Source organism: Panthera leo, chromosome C1 (genome assembly GCF_018350215.1).
Source record: "Panthera leo isolate Ple1 chromosome C1, P.leo_Ple1_pat1.1, whole genome shotgun sequence".
Classification (NCBI taxonomy): Eukaryota; Metazoa; Chordata; class Mammalia; order Carnivora; family Felidae; genus Panthera; species Panthera leo.
This window is the reverse complement of record NC_056686.1, coordinates 127153277-127166482: the sequence shown is the minus strand read 5'-3', so window position 1 is coordinate 127166482 and position 13206 is coordinate 127153277. Positions and strand designations below refer to the sequence as shown.

At 42.0% G+C, this 13206-nt stretch overlaps 1 long non-coding RNA gene across 5 annotated transcripts in view; it reads right to left on the bottom strand.

Moving 5' to 3' along the window:
• Positions 1-13206, bottom strand: part of LOC122225910 — a 326370-nt gene that overhangs the window by 171251 nt on the left and 141913 nt on the right. The window lies entirely within an intron of this gene.

The window sequence follows — 13206 nt, the reverse complement described above, 5'->3', positions numbered from 1 at the left end:
CCACTGTGACTGCTGCCACGGATGATGATAAATCACTGATGATTTTAAAGTGGGAAAGTGGAATGACCACAATTCTAGGAAAATCGGTACAGCAGGGACGTCCAGCTTAGAATTCAGGCACATGAGTCTAGGACATTTCCACTCTGATAGTCCAGGCGTGAGACACTTGGACCCAAACCTGAAGATTGTTAGTGGAAGAGGAAATGAAAATGGAGATGCAAGATGGGTCAGGTCAAAAGGAAGGGGAAAGCCTCTACTGTGTTCAAATTCCCAGTCAGCCAAGATAAGCTGTGTGTCTCAGGGAATGTTACCTAACAGCTCTGTTGCTTTAATTTCCTATGCAATGGGGATAAAACTGTCTATCCTCCAATATTTTTCTAAGGATATATAATAATTTATGTGAGTCTATATGAAGTTCCTAGCACAAGCACTGCCCACAGGAAGCATTTCATAAATGATACAAAATTTTATTTTATACAATGAAAATAAAACTGTCTGATTATGTTTATGTATGTGTGGTATACTGACAGCCTAAAGGAGAAGTCAGAAACCACTAGTGCAGATATGAGGAAAAGATGAGTAGTTAGATCAGATATTTTGAGTCTGAAGAATAATGGTTTATAGGATATATCTAAATAAAAATTTTGAGCTGGAAGTTGGCAATATGCACTGCAGGTGGGAAAAAGTTACACTGAAGCTTCAAATTGGGAAGGTTTGTGCTATAAGTAACCAAAAACCAAACTCAACTGGTAGAAATAATAAAGAAAACAGATTAGTTCCTACAATAGGAAATCCAGAGGTGGGACAGCTCAGGATTATTTCTTTTAAGGGCTCTGTCCTGAGGGATCCAGGTTCTTTCCATGTTCCCCCAAGCAACCCAAACCCATGCCAGCTTATCTCTAGGTCTCTATCCTCATGGTCACAACGTGGCGGCTGTGGTCATTTCAAGGATTAGTACATCAAGACACGACAACAAAGACACTCTTCCCTGTGAGAAAACATTTACCAGGTAGATATACCCCAATATATTTCTCCTCTCTTGTCTTTGGCTAAATTTGGGATAAATTCCCCTCCCTAAACCAATCATTGGCAAGAAGAGTTTGACTCCTAAATTTGGTAATTTACATTAATCCAGGGATAAATCTGAGTTGTGCCACTGAGTCAGGAGGAGGCAGAGGAGTAGACACTGAGATTAAAGACTAGAATGGTTGCTGGAGAGCAGTGTCTCACAGTCATGCATCACTGGCTGAGTCAGCTGCCCCTCAGCTTCTGCAGGCATCAGATTCAATTCATCACCATCGTCCTAGAATTACTTCAACGAAACAAGGCAATAGTGGTGGCAGTTTCTCACTTCCCCACCACCACCGACAGTAACCCTGACTCTGGCATTGTCTTTGCAAAACCAGGATGGATTGGATCAGTTCTAGGGACTGCCTGGACTCCCTGCAGTGAGTCACACAACAGGCAGGAAGCTGGATTGGCTGGTTGTCTGGCAGATGGTGGCAAGGGGTAGTTGGCAGATGGTGGAAGGCTGCCCAGTTGCCAAGAGGAGCAGTAGGCTCTAGCCCTAGCAGAACATAAGCCCTTTGTCTCCTTGATCCACACGACAATCTTTCAATAAGCATCCAATGCTCCCCTTTCCTGAGCTCCTCCTTGTTTATGACTGACCAGGAGGTGGCATCAGAGCATTGGACAACATGGCCAAGCAACCTGCAGTTCTCTGATGGGGCTAGGAGAGGAGTCCGGATGAACTGAGGACCCTCACCTCTCTCTCGCTGAACAGGAAACTCCTAACAAGCCAATCTAAAAATGCCAGCAGGAAAAGACCTTTAACCCACCTGCCTTTGTCTTACAAGTGTGAATCTAAGTCATTGAGGAATGACAACATTCTCTTACAACATTCATGAACATACCACAAACTTTCCATGGACTCCCTTGGTAACACACATGCCACCAATGAGACAGTTTGTTTTAAAAGTTAAGCCCACTAATAAGGGATAGACTCATCTAATCACTATGTTGTACACCTGAAACTAATATAACATTGTGCATCAACTATACTTCAATTAAAAAAGAAAAGAGTAGAGCCCAGAGGGTTATTTTTCTGAATTGTATTCTTCTATTTAAAATTAAATAAATATAAAAATAAGGCCACTGGCCCTAAAGCCCTTCATAAGTGGTCCCCCAGGGGCGCCTGGGTGGTTCAGTTGGTTAAGCATCTGACTTTGGCTTAGGTGATGATCTCACAGTTTGTGAGTTTGAGCCCCGTGTTGGGCTGGCGCGCTCTCGCTCTCTCTCTCTCTCTCTCTCTCTCTCTCAAAAATAAACACTAAAAAAAATTCTTTTTGAAAGAAAAGAGGTAGCTGCCATAAGTGGTCCCTCAGAAAATTGTGCATATTTTTCCCCAGGGTTGGACCCATATTTAAAAAATCATTTCCTTCCAACAATTTTTTCAGCAACAATTAATTTCCTCTCTGATATTATGAAAAGTCATATTTAACTGAGCTGAAATGCCTATCATATCTAACTGGGCTGAAATGGTTATCATATAATTTCCATTAAACATTTTTTAAAATTTTGAATTAAAGTATAATATGCTATAGAAAACACGTGTCAAAAGTATAATGTTCAATTTATCTTTACAAACTGAACACACACACATAACCAGCACCCAGATTAAGAAACAGAACATCCTCGGTACCCTTGATTATCAGCACCCTCAACCTCACCTCCTGTCACCATGCACCACCACCCCCCCTTAACAGTAACCACCATCCTGACTTGAGGTACCAGAGTGTTTCCCTATTTTCGAGCTTTATGTAAATGGTTCTTAAACTATGTGTTTTTTGTCTCTAGCTACTTCCTGTGAACATTAGCTATGATCCATACTACAGAGTTGAAGATCATTCTCAGGCATTGTGCATATTCTATTACACACAAGGCAATATAATAAATACAGTAAATTTTAGTATATAACAATGTATCAGTTCTACAATAGATGGGCATTTGGGTAATTTCAAGGTATTGGCTATTGCCATTAGTACTGCTCTGAACATACTGGCACCTGCCGTTTGTGGAATATATGTAAACATCTCTGTATCTAGTGCCCATACCTAGTGGAGGAATTGCTAGGTATGTGTGTGTTCAGCTTTAATAGATATAGTCTGCCAAACAGAATCTGTCAAAGTGGCTCCATGAGGCATTAGAGATTTTTTGAAATGTGGAAAATAGCTCGTGGACCCCCCTACTGTCTACATGGATCCCTTGGAGGTCTAAGGACATCAGTTAAGAACTTCCACTTAAAAGAAATTTGTTGTCTTCTTCTGTTCTCAAGTGAAATGGGTAACACCTACTATTCTTCATAAAATGCACTTTGATTATTTTGACACTGTGATGAAATCCTCTCTCAGCCCTATTACCCGAGGGCTGTAAAAACCTTTTGCTCACAGGTAATGCCCAGCTGAGGCCTTTAAGCTCACCTGAGGCTTCTGCATAATAAGGACCCTGAGGCTCAGAGCATTATGTGATTACAGTTGGAGGGGGTAGGTGAGCTCCAGAACCACATCCTCTTTAACACACAGCCTTTCTCTTCAGTATGAGATAGAGAAGGAGGCAGAAGGGGTCAGAAAGGCACATGCTTTGGAGTGGACATGCCTAGGTCTAGACTCTTGACTTGTAACTAACAATGTTTCCATCTTATCTGGCTCCATCCATAAGCCTATGATTATCCTTGCTTTTCTAAACCCAGAACCTTCCTTCCTCCTGGGTAAAAGAGGCAACTAGAATGAAACCTAAATTCTTTACCTTGCTATAAGGCCCCACCTGAACTGAATGTGTCCTGACACCATTTCCTCTCACTCTCTCCTTTGCCCACAAGGCTCCAGGTGCATGGGTCCTTTTTCATCCCTCAAACACGGCAAGCATGTTGTCTTTTCAGAGCCTGTGTCCTTGCTGCTTCCTCTGTTCCAGGTGCTCTTTGCCTTGACCTCCACATGGCTGCCTCATCCTCATGGTTGGGGTCTCAGCTTAGAATCCACCACCTTGGAGTGCCGTACACAACCAGCTCTGAGAAAGCAGCCTCCCACCATCTTTCTGTATGCCATTAGCCTATTGTTCTTTACAACATGTATCACTGTGTGACATCATTTGCTTATGTGTTTATTTTTCTCCAAAACTAGAATGAAAGATCCATGAGACCAGTAATGATGTTTCTTATTCATTGTTATATCCCCAGCATCTAGAAAAGTCCCTGGCACAGAGTAGGTACGCAATAAATGTTTGAGGAATGAATGACTATGGTCGCATGGCAGGAATGTGAGGGCCCAAATTCAGCTACCATTGATTGCTTTGGGGAAAAAATTTAAAGCCCTGGTCCCACTTACCATAATTCAGTACCCTTCCCCTCCTGAGCTCAGGATCAGAAATTTGGCTGGCCCTAAAGACACCCACTCATCTGAGGACCTAGCATTTCTCTTACCTCATTTCGACAAATCAATGTTGTAAACTTTCCATTCCACACAAACTTGTGCTAATGCTTCGTGATGAATCATGAGGTGAATATACCAGGAAGACTATTTAACTTGTCAAAATGAAAACCATCAGTTGTGGTAAATGCAAACCTGGAGCCTGAAGGCTCTACAAGGCCATGATACTCTCCCTCCCAGCATTCTGGGATCTCAGAGTCAAGGCATGATCAATGGGGAAGCCATCCAGGAGGGTGAACCACATGCAGTTATAGGACACTGCATCTGCCAAGCCCAGCAAAGGCTCCTTGTGTCATATGGCCATGGTTAGCAGCTTCAAGTGACTAGCAAAGCTCTGCCAGGAAGAAGGGGCATCATTTGTTGGAAGCCCTCAGATTTAAAAACAATATACATCTGTTGTTTTATCTTTTCCCAGTAAGTGTGAGTTCCATGAATATGAACTAACAAGTTTTTGCTTTGCTAACTTCAGTGGTGGTCAATACTTGTAAGAGATCCAGACTCGATGCAAAATAATGAAAATGTCGAGAAGCTTTAAGTGCTCTTCAAACAGAACACTTCAATACATAGGTTTCATCTGCCAGAAAATGAACCAAGATCATGCAATCAACTCTCTCACAGACTAGAGAATTTTAAAGTTGGCCTGACCCAAACCTTTATGTTGACATAAAAATAGTCTTCAAATACCCTCTGATTATTCACAGCATTGATGCTAACCACCTATTCCAACCCATCAGTAAACAAGAACACCACCCCTGATCGTACAGAGTTCTCCGAGGACTTCTCTCCTAACAATATAACCTTGCCTCTCCTCTTGACCAAGTCCATCACCATAGGCTCAGTGTTGCCACTGTGTCCACCTCAGTCCCAGATGAGGAACCAAGACATATCAGGAATCATTATGCTCTCAGTTCCATCCTGAACCAGCTGTTGGGAATTCCTTGGTTACGGGCATGATGTGGATCACAGTAACCATGGCACAAGCCTGCATCTAGTGATGACTATGAAGGCCCTGCTGGGGACCAGACACACTAGGTGAGATCTTTGTTAAGGGTCTTCTGTGTTCTTTGGCCAGTGTTGACACACAGAAATCACGTTATGTGCCTGGAATTCACACATAGACTTCCACCTCAAGGATTCTCAGTGGAGTAGATGGCAGAAGGGGCCTCCTAGGCAGGAGCAGCACAGGCAAAGGTTCTGAGGGCTTGTGGAAGCTACCTGGGGAGAACCCACCTCTGGAAGAGCTTCATTGTGCAGCAACAAAAATGTGCTTAGTTGGTGAGAGATCAAGCCAAAAGAGAGCACAAGGAATGTTACAGCCAAAAAGGAACAAAAATGAGGAACCCAGGATGGGAGCCTGGAACTGACATGGAAACCACAACAATTAGTCCAGTCACATTAGTGAATGCTTTGGAGTCCCAGGAGGCCTGTTAAAGTGACAACAACAAAGCCTTACAACGCCTCTCTAGAAACCTTTGATACATAAACTTTTGATTATATCCACTTTCCCATGATCATGGCTTATGATAATACTGTTATTATTGTATGGTGCTCATGACCTACAAGGGCTAGATCAGATCATATAAAACAAATGGTATACAGCCTACAGATGAGGATTTTTTTAATGTAAATTATTTGTCAACATTTTTACATTTGGAAACTACACATAAAAATCCGTATTTACTGCTTCTCTTAAAAAATGCAAAGATCGGACAGAACTAAGCCTATACTCCACATTGGCAACATTCGACCAGAGCGAGGTAGCAGTCATCTCTCTGGTGAGGCCACAGGCTCTAGGTTCACTGCCATCCATGTGACCTACTTCCTTATTTAAGCTCCTGCCTGGCCTGGCAGGAATTTGAGTTTGAGATCCCTGATCTCAGCACTTAGTGCACCAAACAGTGGGTGTCTGTGGTGAGGCCTGGGGTAACAGTAATCATGGTGGTACTTGATATAATTGCTAGTGTCCTCATTTTCATTGTTGAGGTTTGTTATTGGAGATTCTATGTGGTACAATGCCTATTTCAGAAGACAAGATAGCCCGAGATCTTCACTAAAGGAGCTTTAAACCAACGGAAACGTCAACATAGGTTGATTTTGTAAGACACTGCAAAAATTCAAAGTGACAGTGATTGATGAGGCATAGGAACAGAGGCTCCATAAAGAAAATGGGAGATCATAAACTGAAATTTCATTGCTCACTGTCACATAGGGAATGAAAGATACAGTCTACAGCCTCAGATATGAGACAGACAGCTGCAGTTGGCTCCCTCTTGGGTTTTAGTTGTAAAGTCCTCAGATACCCATAAAGAGGAGGACACCTGACTCTAAAGCCTGAACCCATGTCAACTCAGGAGGCCCCAAGAGGAGGCATTTTTTAAACACTTAGTATGTGCTGGCACTGAATGAGTTACTTCTACACTGGTTCATAGGAGAGGCGCTCTTGGCATATAGGCTCGTAGTTGGCTGACTGAGTTCAAATACAGGCTCCATGCCTTACATGCTGCCTGAACTTGAATAATATCTTTAAATTTTTCTTTTCCCAATCTATAAAAAGGGAAACTAATGATACCTACCATACTGCTGTTAGGTGGATTAAATTAAAGGGTTTAGCATAGTGGCTGGCTTCTAGTAAATACACAATAAGTAACTATTAGCATCATTATTATTATTACTAAGCTTCTTTTAGCAAGTGAGAAAAGTGAAAGTCAAAAAGGGTAATCAACTTTCCCAAGATTATCATATAATCAATAATAGAACCAGTATTCAAGCTCAGGTTCATCTGCCTAAGAATATCTATGGTTCTGGCTCTTCTTTCCAATGATGGAAAAAGAAATGTCTCTGAGAAAAGAGACAATGAATTTGGGTAATGCTTTCAAAGTATAGCACTACATCATTTCTGGTTTCAGGAACTTTTTTCCCCCTAATTTCCATTGTTCTACCCATCAGTGATGCCATTTTCCATGCACATGTTAAGCCCAATTCTCCATGGAAAGACAATGTCATCCATCCCAGGCACAAGTCATGCTTAATAGAGAATGGCAGGACAGGGTCATCAGCAAAGTCTGGATCTCAGCCAGTCCTCCCACATGGAAGGTGAACTCACTGCCACTCAACCTCACTGTCCTGGACATTCTCTAGGAATGAGTGACAGGTCCCACCAGGTGGGCAGTGAAAGGCATGGGGGTGGTGGAGATCGTATGGGAGATGGAAAGAACACATTGGAGATGAGCAAAAGCCAAACAGATGGCATGGCCTCGCTGCAGGTGGCTAAGAAACCACAGCAGCAAGCTGACTAAATGGGCATACATATAGCAGACAGAGCCAGGAGAGGGGCAAAGAAGTCAAGTCCAAAAAGCACCAGGCTTGGCAAAGAACAACCACAGTGTTCATGGACTAATAAAGAACCAAACCCCAGTGATATGAGGGGCACCCACATCAGGGGTCGGGGCACCGTGAAATAAGCAGGAATATAGAGCAGGCAGCAGCTGAGAGCACCAGCCAGAAGCCAGGCAAGCCTAGTTTTCTAAAAAATAAGAAGAAGGGATCACTAACACAAGGATGATGACTGAAGTTAGAAAGCCTAAGTGGACCAATTCCAAGGAGTCTCCCAATGTCTCAACCAGGCTAAGGGACCAGTTGGATTTCTGTTAGCAGTCCCAACCTACTTCCCAGACATAGCCATTGTTAATGGGAAGATGCACATATATACAAATATACAGATGCTTGTACATATATAAATATGCATATATTCTCAGATACTCAAAAATGGAATTAGACTGTATATGCATTGTCCAATTTTTTTCACTCCACTATTTCAGGAATATCTTTTCATGTCTGTGCATGTACTGCTGCATGACCATTTTAGTGGCCTTGTTGTATTCCATCATGTATATGAACCACAACCCATTCAGCCACTCCTTACTGAAGGACATGTATGGCAGGGGGTGTACAATGTTCCTCTGTTATAAGCAATACACTAATCATCATTTGTTTCCTTGGGATTAACTCCTAGATGTAGATTAGATTAATTCCTAGATGTCCAGGCAAGACCCAGGACCTTTGAGGTTAGCTCTGAGCCAAAAGCTATTCAAATAATGGTTGTACATCAAACAAAAGTTACCATATTTTCCCAGTTCCACAAAGAGTGCAATAAACAAAATTAAATGGAAGTCTTGGTGATGGAAAATGAAATAGCTAGTGACAAAAAAAGCAGGCAGAGAACACTTATAAACTTGAAACATATACAAATCATGACTTGAGATGACACTTATCTCTAAGTATCATGAGAATTAACTAATGTTGAACTCCTGGAGAATATAAGTGATATATAAATGCTAAACAATTTACGTTTGCTGAACCACTTAGGATGCTTACCTGAAATACCATGTAACACTGATATTCTAGAAGATTAATTCCTCCAAAAGCAAATGACTTCCAAAGTGGCTTGACAAATGACAAAGAAATAGCAGTTTTATGAATCTAATACTGATGTTTTGTGTGACAATGGAACAAACATCCAAAGAGAAAAATCTATCAATATCTCCAGCATAATATTATGGTGACTGGGTAGCTGCACTTGGCTTTCTACAGAAAGCCATACCAATGTAACAGCTTTCCCTAAAGGCACTGGCACATGAAGAAATGGGTTTGCTCTTTCAGTGAGCATTTTGTGAACACTTAGGTTCTGATACTATACTAAATCTTGGGAATACAAAGATAGATAAAAAAAAAAAAATGATCCCTGCCCTGAGGTCACTAACCCTCACATGATACTTCACCTATGACTTCTATCTTGACAACACCATCCCTGGAGTTGACCTCAGCAACCTGCCAGCCATCCTGCACTCCTCTGTGCCCCTCAAATGCCAAATCCAATCAGTTGCCAAGACTGTCACTGTTCCAATCCCCCATTGGTTAAGAGTTGTAGCTGGGGTGATGACTCCCCTGCACTTCCAGGCTACCTTGGCACTGGAGAATGCCCTGAGGCAGAGAAGCAAGGAGGGTTTGAAATTGTTCTCCATAGCTGTAGCTGAAATCACTGACAGACTCGCGGATGTGATACTGGGTCCCAAGCATTTGCTCCACCAATTGCACTACTCAAGAAGGCCAGAGAACAAAAAGATGATGCATTTAATGGAGAGACAGTGGGGATAAGGGACCAATGTGGGATTGAATAAGAAAGAGAAGGAAAGATGGTAGGAACAGGGACAATGGCGACACAGAAAAGAGAAATTAAAGAGTCCAGAAGCCAAGTGAGAGGAAGTGGTGAGGATCCCAGGAAAAGCTCAATCATCTATTCAGAGGAACATAATGAAGAGCAGAAAGCAGGTTTTTGGACAAATAAGACAGTGCCACTTATTGAAATGGGGTTAGGAGCTCTTAGTGGCCTCCAGGTAACTGTTTGAGTGGACTTTTCAGGTCATGGAGGTAGAAGTCAGGAGGGGATTATGAAACATAGTTGAGAAAATTAGGGGGGAAATAGCACTGGCTTTACCCCCAAATGTAGTTATATTCTTAACAGAAGGATCTGAGAGTTTAAAATTTGAAATTTGCTACTTTGAGGAAAAATAAGCAAAGGCAATTACCTGGCCTATAAATTCCACAGTGACTGGCAACCTCTACTGCTGGAAAAAGTGTGCTTCCTGCACTGATCTGAAATTCCTAATGCAGTATAATTAGAAAGTGAGAGGAGAGGAAAAAGCCAGCACCTAGAAGACCTCTCTCCTTCCAAAATATGCTTCTCACTAACTCACTGATATCTGAAACTCCACAGTTTTGTATCTGGTAGAAGAAAAAAATGAATAACTGGGTATTGAGTGCCACTCTTGTGCTAGCTCTATGCCAGGAGATTTACATACATTATCCCATTTACTTCTCATGACATCCTGTGATATAAAGAGGTTTAATTCCCCATTTTATAGGTGAAAAAATTAAAGCTGAGACTGGTTGAGAAACACTTCCAAGGTCACACAGCTAATAAAAGGCAGAGCCACAACTCAAGCTACACCAAAGTCCCCAATCTATCCCCTACACCATGCTGTATCCATTGAGCTTAAGTAATACTTTATCTCTTGGTAACAATGCCAAAGAGCCTAAAAAAAAAATCACTTTTACATATCATTTTGTTCATTCATTCAATGCATATCGACTGAACACTTTGTTGGACTCATTCATTCAGCAGGTATTTACAGAGTGTAACAATGTGCCAGGTACTATGCTAGGCACTGAGGATACCTCAGCAAATGACCTAGATGCAGTTCCCTGAGCCTTGGTGAGATAAAGGAACACACAACAATTAAATAAAAGAATTACAAATTTCAAATTTTGGAATGTGCTATGAAAAAAAAATGAAGGAGGCTGGGACATAGGACACTAGAGGAAGGGTGGCCCACATTGGAAGGTGACAATTCCAAACAAGCTCCAAAGAATGGGAGGGGCAGCCTGGGAGAAAGGTATTTCAAGCAGCAGGAACAATCCAGGAAAAGACCCCAGAGCATGAAAGAACTTAAAGAAGGCTCATCTGACTGGAGAATACTGAGTGTAGGAAATGGGAATGCAGGATGCTTGAGAATCAGGCAGGGCCCCATCCTGCAGGGATCTATAAGCTCTTTGGGGACACAGGGTTTTATACTGTGTACACAGGAAGCCATGATGGATTTCAAACACAGAAGGGACATGATCCAATTATTTTTTTAAAGATTTACCTGATGCACATGGAAAATGGACTGTCAGAGGCCAATGGTAGAGATAGGGAGAACAGTTTATAGGCTGCCACAATATCTCAGAAAAGAAACAAAGATGGCCTGGATTAGACTGGCAGCATAGAGGTGGAGGGCAGGAGCTGGCTCTGAGATCTTTTGCAGGCTGAGCCAAAAGGGCTTGCCAATAGACCAACTATGGAAAATGAGATACTAGGTTTCTGCTGGACAAATTAGATGGACGGTGAAGCCACATATTGAGATTATTTGATAAGGACAGAAGGGGAACAATAGTTTTTATTTTGAACTCTTGGTTTCTGAAATTTGACTGACCTGTGAAACATCTAAGTGGAGATGTCTAGTAAAAATCCAGCTATGTGAGTCTGGGACTCAAGAGGGAAGTTCAGCTCAGGAGAATCCAATTCTGGAGTTAGAGGAAAGAATAAAGAGAGAGGAGTAGCCCAAACAAGAAGCTGATGTTTAGTGATCTGGATTAAGAAAAGTGGGAAGGAGCAGCTAGTGAGAGGTGTGAGGAGAACCAGGGAGGACGATGTCATGGAAACAAGGCAAGACCACTTTTAGGGCCATTCTAAGGCTGGTGAGGTGAAAGAAGATTCAAGAGTAAAATTATGAATAAAATAGAATTCTCATCCCAGAAGAGTTCACAGTCTGATGAGAAAGAGTAATATGATTGATGAAGGAATAAAAAGCTAGTGCAACATTTATTGAGCACTTATTACATGACAGGAACTAAGCTAAATGATTTACATGCATTATCATCAAAGCCTGTAATGAAGTAGGAATCACTATTATCCTCATTTTACAGATGAGAGAACGAAGACTCAGAAAGAGTAGCTCACCAAAGGTCACTGAGCTAGTAAGGGGGAGAGTCAGGATTTAAAGGTAGGCAGTGCGACTCCCAAGGCACAAGGTATCCACCTCTAGTTGGGGACATAGACAGGTAGCCAATTCCCTTATTACTCTCCTTGGTTCTCTCCTGCCTGACTCCTCTCCCCTGTTCCCATGCAGATCCTGCTTAGGACCTGGGACAGCTCTTCTCCCTGCAGGGACCTTGTTCAACATAGTGATGATGCTCAGAGGCAGCCCCAGCACTGGGGTCCTCACAGCATTGAGCTTTCATGTCCCCTCCACCCCCTCACAGCCACAAGGTTAACATACCAAGACACTAAACCTTGACCAAGGTCCCCATAGATGCCCCAACTCCAAAGTCTGACCTGGGGATAGTTAACCTTTATTTTAAATTAGAAACTAATCAGATCAGTCTTGGGTACTATTAGATGTGAACTGATGTGGCAGAGCAGCAAAGGGAGTAATCATTCCTGATAAAACTGAGAAAAAAAGAAAAAGTTATTTTAGCTTAAATTGTTTCCTATAAAACAGTTTTGAAGGTAAAAGGTACTATCTTCTTGTCAGTGTCAACATTTCTCTTGCTGGCAAGTGAAATTATGTTTCTGTCAATGATGAAATATTTCCAAAAGGGAGGCGACGTTTTGTTTGTTTCCTGGCAAGGAATGATTAGGTCTGATGAAACTGGATGCATAAAAGAACATTTCCAGAGGACATGAGTGAACATCACCAAATTTCTACTGTCTGCAATCAATGTATTCCCAGAACTATTAAACCTTACCTACACTAATTTGACTCAATGGCCTTGATGAATATTTTCCACTGGATTTTTACCCATTGTTTGGGTGATAGATATGGCCAGTGACTGCATGCTGCAACCTTCTCTCTATTACCTACTACCCAAACTCATCACCTAATTGTCAGCAGCCAATATCCAGAGAGACACCTTTGCTCTCTCCCTCATAACATTCAGCAGTATCATCTTCCTGATCCCACCAGGGCTGTGTAGTCTCTCATATATTCATCTGAGTTCAGTTGTATCACAAAATCGAAATAAGTGTGAGAGATTCCTGATCCTGCATGAAAACACAACATTCATGACTCCTGACCTGAGAGTACTAGGTACTGGGTTTCCAGCTTCACTCTCTCCTCTGTGT